We start from the raw sequence: 6,881 nt of genomic DNA on the forward strand, positions 1-6,881 counted from the left end.
GCGATGTTGGCCTTCATCCGGCAGAGCAACCTCTTTTTGCAGAAGGTGTCCTTTCCTATGCAGTCTATCCACTTGGAAGATGAGTCCTTCTGTCCCCTTCCCTGGAAATGACAAGGCCGGGAGCACAATTAAGCGGGCAGGGGCTTGGGGGGACCTTGCAGTGTCCTGCTGGGCTTGTCTTCCTCTGGAAGGACTCCAGCCTCGCAGGACTGCTCCGGGCAGCACGTTGGGCTGAGGAAGCCTCTGGCGGGCCCCGTGTCGTGCTGGGGGCTCCCGGAGGGCTTCAGCCCTGTGGCTTGGCATGTCCCTGGCCAAGAGGCAGAGGACCTCTCAGGGCCCACACCAGGTTTGGTTTTTGCACTGCAAGCCTTCTTGGCCCCAGCTGTTGTGGTTCCCTGCTCCCTCAAGCCAGTCCCTTCCTGTGAGACTTATCTCAGTTGCTCACCTGTTGCTCGAGTCTCTCCCCATTTCTCCCGATGAGAAATGCAATACAAGCCACGCAGAGCAGCGACACGATTTCCAAGGCCGTCCCATTTGTATCCGTGGGTGGTTGCATCGGGTCCTGGGGGTTGACATGCCTCCTGGTCCTGACCCAGCTACGGGGGCTGCAAAGGCCAATGCCGAGGGGCCATTCGGCGGCCATGCTCTCGCTGACAGGGAATGCTTGTTGCAGGTCCTGGGGGATGACGTGTCTCCTGAACTTGGCCCAGCTGCAGGGTCTGTGAAGGCCAATGCTGCTGATCAATATGGAGACAATCCTTCTTGCGACCATGCAGAGCTTCTGGCGTCCCTCAAGATGGACTTCAATCGTGACTGTGAACCAGCTGTTGGTGATGGAAAGGTCTCTGGCACAGGGGAACACAGACACCATGCAGAGAGCCATGGTGAGGCAGAGAAGTGGGCTGAGCCTCATCGTAGTCTCTCCTGAGGGACAAAATGTCGATGCACGATCTGCCTGGGGCTGTCACCCTGAGCAGAGTGCAGGCTGAGACAGCCTAGACTGAGTGGCCACCTCCGTGTCTGTGCTTGCAATGGTTGCCGATGGGACAAGTCACAGGGTGATGCCATGCAAGGCTCTGTGACGTCACAGTGCCTTTCCCTGCCCGCCCGGCAGGAGATGAAGGCTGAGGTGGAGCTGGGTAGGAACTGCATGGGCACATTTTGTGGCCTGGTGCTACTGCTGCTGTGCTGCCGGCAGACACCGAGCCCAGCAGTGGAGCGGGACTGTGTCCCACTTGATTTGGGCTGTGCCCTGAACTGGTCAGCGAGAAGGAGCTGTGCCCAGAGCTCCAGGCAGGCTGTGTTCAGCGCTCTGCCCCAGGTGGGCCGCTGTGACACGCTTGCGCTCCAGTTCCTCTTGGGGGCAAAGTGGCAGGCCATGTTAGGGGGAAAGCCACAAATGCACTCCCTCTGACCAAAACATTAAGTTGCGAGAACAAGGAATAATGGGATTAATCTAGAATTAGTCATGGTGGACCTGACCCACAGTGTCCTGGGTATGAGCAAGTGCTGCGCCCTCACTGTGACATGGGCATCTCCCTGTGATCCTCAGCGGAATACCATACCCTGCCAGGACGTGGGCTGTTTCTCTTGGCACATTTCACTTGCCATGTACCTCACAGCCGTGACCCTGGCGGGGTGGCTGTGCAGGCCAGTGTTGGACGCCTGTGCTCTGTGCCATTAGGGAATTGTACCAGTCCCTGTGAACTGTGCCCCTGTCTCCAAACTCTTAGTGTGCCCTATTGTGCGGCAGGTGGCCATTAGCGTGGGCAAGCTTGACACGTACCCAGTTTTCTTTAAAGGGGTCCTGCGTGCCTGGGAACTTAGGTGGCATTTAGACCAGGGCTGCTGCTGCTGGATGGCAGGCCCGTGATCCCTTGTGGTTGGTGTTGCCTTCATCATTGGCTGCTTCCTCTGAGGCTTGAGTGAATCCTATATGTGTCCTTTGGTCTCACGTTATGTTTAATTTGTTAAAAGCACCTGAGGAGTGGGATTAGCCTAGAACTATTTGTGGAGAACTGTAGCAGTAACCCCCTTATTTGCAGGACGAGGCTGCGAGACAAGACACACACCAATATGGTTAACAGTCACGCTCCGATCTTTATTAGAAAAAACAGCCCTTATATATTCATGTGACAGCAAATCCATGTGTTGCTCTGGTGCATGATTTCAAAAACTCATTCCTCTCAGCACTTTCAACAAGCGCTACTAAGCCTCCACAACTGGTAGATAAATTTCTGCTTTGTTATTCTACAGATTCCTTTCTTATCTGTTTCTTCCCTAATGAGTAAAAATACTTTCAATTTTAGCCATCGTTAATCTAGACACCGTTAGTCTTCTAACACAAGTACGTCATTAATTTAGACATTGTTAATCTTCTAACTTGAATGCTGATGACACTTTTACATTGTCAGTGACGCAGATGGTTTGCGACCCGGCAAACACACCCACAATTCCCCCTTTTCTTTTTATTAAGGCCTCTATTCTATTTACCACTCAAGACAGCAATAATCTCACTATGTATATTGTCTTGCAGTTAGTAACAATGCCTAGAGATAACTTGAGAGTGATCAGAAAGATTCACACAGTACATACCCTTAAATTCTTCACATTCATGTTCTGGTGCCAATAACAAAAATCTATAGTCGCTTTATTTTGCAGAACAGCATGCCTTATACTATCTTCATTTGTCAACAAATTACTTACTATATTAGATGTTGAGTTAAATTGTTTTACACTCCAACAGGCTATTTTGTTCAAGGTGGATAGGGCTTTTACAACCCCTACTCCTGGGGGCTAAGAGAGATGTAGTGACATTCTCTCCAGGCCTCCACAATGCCATTTTATTAAAGGATACACAGCAATTTATTGACTACCATAAAGTACACGTGCAGCTACTTGATTGTTCATAGGTTAAAGCTACTTGTCCATGAGCCCTTTTACCCTCTCTGATTGGTCCCGGTGTGGTGTCTACAAGCTGCTCTCCTGCCAGGCAAACATCTTGTCTTCTACAGTCTAGCTTCTTTATCTTTTTGCTACATACGCAGTTTCTCAACCCTTTGGCCTTGCAGGTGTTCTTCACACCAGCTACAGCCTGTTGTTACAGTGAGGCCACTCGGTTTGGATTGCTCATAATGTGCCTGTTGTTTTTCAGCCATTCTACAAGTAGTTTAACATCATTAAAAGGATTATAATGACAACTTAAACTGTTAGTCCATGTAAAAACAAATCTTTTAACCATCTAGTAATTGGTAACCTTTTAGTCAGATCATTATTATATACTCTTCCCTCTTCAAGATGTAAACCCATTGTGAAAGTATCACTACAAAACCAAATGTCATTTATCGGTACTGCTGAAGGAGTCACGTTTTGCCATCCCAGCCAGACCATCTGATTATACCAACCATGTGTCAGATAGGCTTTTTATCCTCAAACTATATGCATCCCCAGGCCTGATTTTGCATGCTATTCCCAGCTACTGGGGGAAGAGAGCCTCTCAGTTTCAACTCCGATCAAACAGGTCTGAGATGGGTCGGCAGCAGTTGCTAAGCCCAAGCAAATTGCCTGCTGTCCTGATTGATTTTTCTCTGCCACCTTGGCACAACTTAGCAGTTTCTTATCTATCCTACGAGGCCTGTTCTTCATCAAAGCCTAGCTGTTTGTCAGAGGCTGTGTAAGGCTGATGCCTCCCAGATCTCCCCTTTCTTGGTTTTGCATCGGCACATGCAAGACTTGTTTGAGAGCTGTATCAATTAAGGGTTAGACAAACTTCAAAAACATAGTGTACTTGGAATAGTTCCAAAGAAGGTTAAAACAATACAGCAGTTACAATTACTAGTTAAAAGAGGAGGCTAATTTCACTACCTATAAATAAGGGATATAACTACAAAATAAACAGTAAGGAAAACATGAAGTAGCACACTTACTTAATTGGGTACTAACATTCAGATCCACAATCGCTGGGGAACCCTGGGTGCAGCAAGAATTTAGAGTGCCCTTCCTCACAAACTGGAAATCCTACGCGATGCGTCCATCTGTAGGTGAGGCATCCAATATCGCTGCAAGCAGGTCCAGCCTCTAAATCAACTGGCCAAAATAACTGGCACTTGTTCTTGAGCAGGAACATCTGATTTCATCCTCCTGTTGGGTTCCACCCAGAGCCTGGCCAGCACTCCAGGGGGAAAACCAAGGGAGTTTCTAATAACGTTAAACATTTGAGCTCTTAATTCTTAATATTGCTAAACAAAGAAAGTTGAATACACTCATTCTTACAGCATTTCATTGTTATTAATAACTACATTCCATCTAAACTACATCTTTCACTAGTGACTAGTAAGCCTATATATTTCATTAAGGAGCTGCAATTACTGTTAGCATTTTCTCTTAAAAGAATTGGCAACTGTAGTGTAGTTTGTTCTGTTGCAGTAGCAAACATTACCCAGACATTCTGCTTGAATGATCAGTTGAAGAGATCGCAAACTGTCCATACAGGGGCACTCACAGCACCCACAGCTGGATCCTGAGTGCTGGCTGCCTCTCACGCCTCAGGTGTGGTTGCACACACCTTGCCAGTGACCATTGGAGACTGAGACCTGTGGAGACACAAGCATAACCTCTTCCCCAGGTTATTAAACACAATGGTCCTTCCCAGTTACCCCTTTCTAGGTTTTGTTAACACTTGATCTTTACTTTGGACTTCTCGTTGATCTGGTATCTGTGATGAAAGATGACACAATATTGGTGACACCTGTAACACAGGGGAGATGTTTAAAAGGTTTGAAGAGATGGAGTCTTTCTGGTATTCAGGGCAAGTTGTTAAAATTGTTTTTGTATTGACCTGGCATTCCGGTGGAAAAAATGCATGTGTTTTTCATCCCACTGAAACAGCAGAGGATATGGTTGACCTGGAGCCAAGACTTCTCCCCCTTTTTGTTTTTGCAAAAGCACTTTCAAGGTCTGGTGTGTTCTTTCTACGATGGCTTGTCCCATGGGGGAATGCAGTATACCTGCGATGCTTGTCTGTTTGAGATGGTGTTAGCTATACGGTGAAGATCTTATTTTGCTTTCTAAGTACTTTGGGTGATGCTAATGAAGGATCTTTTCATAAAATATCAAACAAGCTATGCAGATCATCATGAGTTAGGTCCACAACAGCTGTATCCAATTTATTTTTCCCAACAGTTTCTGTAAATCTTTTAAAGTCTTAATAGCAGTTTTAAGTTGTTGCAGGACAATAGTCTGTTCACAAATTCTTCAGCTCAGGTACTGCCTGATGATGATATCTGTACCTTTTGAAGTGGTATTTTCAACACTATTTGAGATATGAGTGTTTGGTTAAAGGAAGAGCCTTTTCCATGATCTCCTGCGTTTTTGTTGCTATAAGGATGTTATCCATATAACGATATATAACAGCTTGGGGGACCTGGTGGGATTTTTATGTGTTATGATAAAATAACGCAGTGGTATTGTTTTGCAGGTTCACTAATATTAATAGTGGGAATAGAAAAAGTAATTTTAGGTGCATCATTTGGATGCAAGGGAATGATAAAGAAATCTATCCTTTATATCAATTACTACAAGATGTCAGTTTCAGGTAATCATTGTTGGGGAGGGCATTCATAGTCACAAAATATTTTTATCCTCCATGGTATCAATAATATGTTGGAGATCATGTAAAAGTCACTATTTACCACTTTTCTTTAAAATAAGAAACTTAATTGTCCCTGAATGGAATCATTAAGGTGGCACGTCTTTTTCCTTGGTAAGGGCCACTGACTGAGTCACACAGGTGATTCGGTTTACAAGGTTAGTTTCAGGGTGGGTTTCAGGGTGGGTTGTGCTACAGTGGTGATTAAGACAAATTTGATCCAATTTGAGTTCTCCATTGAGCTACACAGTCATAACCCCAAAATGTAATAGGGTTTTCCAGTATAAATGGATGACTATTTGCTACCCAGTTTTTTTTTTGGGGCCACTTACATGAATGAGATCTTTGCTTTAAATTGCTACAGTATGACCACCAACCCTGAAAAGCATTTAAGTTACTGGAGCTAACAGCCAATCTGCTCACAGATATTATGGTCACATCTGCACCAGTATCTAAAATGTCTGTCAGCTCAACAGATTTTTTTTTTCTTTAATGAGAGTAAATTTTACTAGAAGTCAACCTTCTGTCACTGTTTGATTCCAAAAATATTTAAGGGGTGCCTGCTGATCTAAATCCTGAGTCATTGCGGCTTTTTGGCATGGTATTAGGGGGACCCGCAGTAAGATTAACAAGCTGAACAATTTTTGACTTTTTTGTTACTGAACACAGGGGTACAGACCATAATTTTGATTTTTCTCTTCATAACCAGCATCGATGACCTCTGGTAAAACAACCTCTGTAAGGTTGTAGATGATTTTTTAACAATATTTTCATTAGACAAATGGTACCGAGGTGCACTCTCCCCGCAGAGTATGCACCTAAATTCAAGACAACAATTAACACAGAATTACTGCCTCCTGCTAGAGGAGATATTTTACTTGAGACACTTAAAACCCTGAGCCCAAACAAACCGCAGCGCTGATGACTGATGCCTCAGCGGTCGGGCACTAGGACCCGGTCGTTCCTGCGTTCATCTCTAGCCTCTTCCCTGGCGGCCAGAGAACTCCGCGGCTTCAGCTGGGCCGCGTCTCCCACAGCGCAAAACAATCACACACCCACACAAAGGAGCCCCTTACACTTAATACTCACAACATAAAATGACAAATATTATAAATACGAAAACACCATTAAGAACATCTAAAGCCATTGCACCTTCTCTATGAAAAACCTGCCGCTTTTGGCGGGGGTGGGGGGTTCCCGAGAGCGCAGTGCCGGGCTCAGCCGCAGGCGGCCG

The 6,881-nt window shown here is 45.5% G+C and overlaps 1 long non-coding RNA gene across 2 annotated transcripts in view; it reads left to right on the top strand.

Moving 5' to 3' along the window:
- LOC113482629 overlaps positions 1-6,881 on the top strand; it is a 37,074-nt gene that overhangs the window by 28,233 nt on the left and 1,960 nt on the right. For both annotated transcript variants that reach the window (XR_003398890.1, XR_003398889.1), the window contains one exon: positions 6,599-6,604. This is a non-coding gene — a long non-coding RNA (uncharacterized LOC113482629). The remainder of the gene's footprint in view (positions 1-6,598; positions 6,605-6,881) is intronic.

The sequence above is a fragment of the Athene cunicularia genome (genome assembly GCF_003259725.1).
Source record: "Athene cunicularia isolate RWA chromosome 8 unlocalized genomic scaffold, athCun1 chr8_part1, whole genome shotgun sequence".
In the NCBI taxonomy this organism is placed as follows: domain Eukaryota; kingdom Metazoa; phylum Chordata; class Aves; order Strigiformes; family Strigidae; genus Athene; species Athene cunicularia.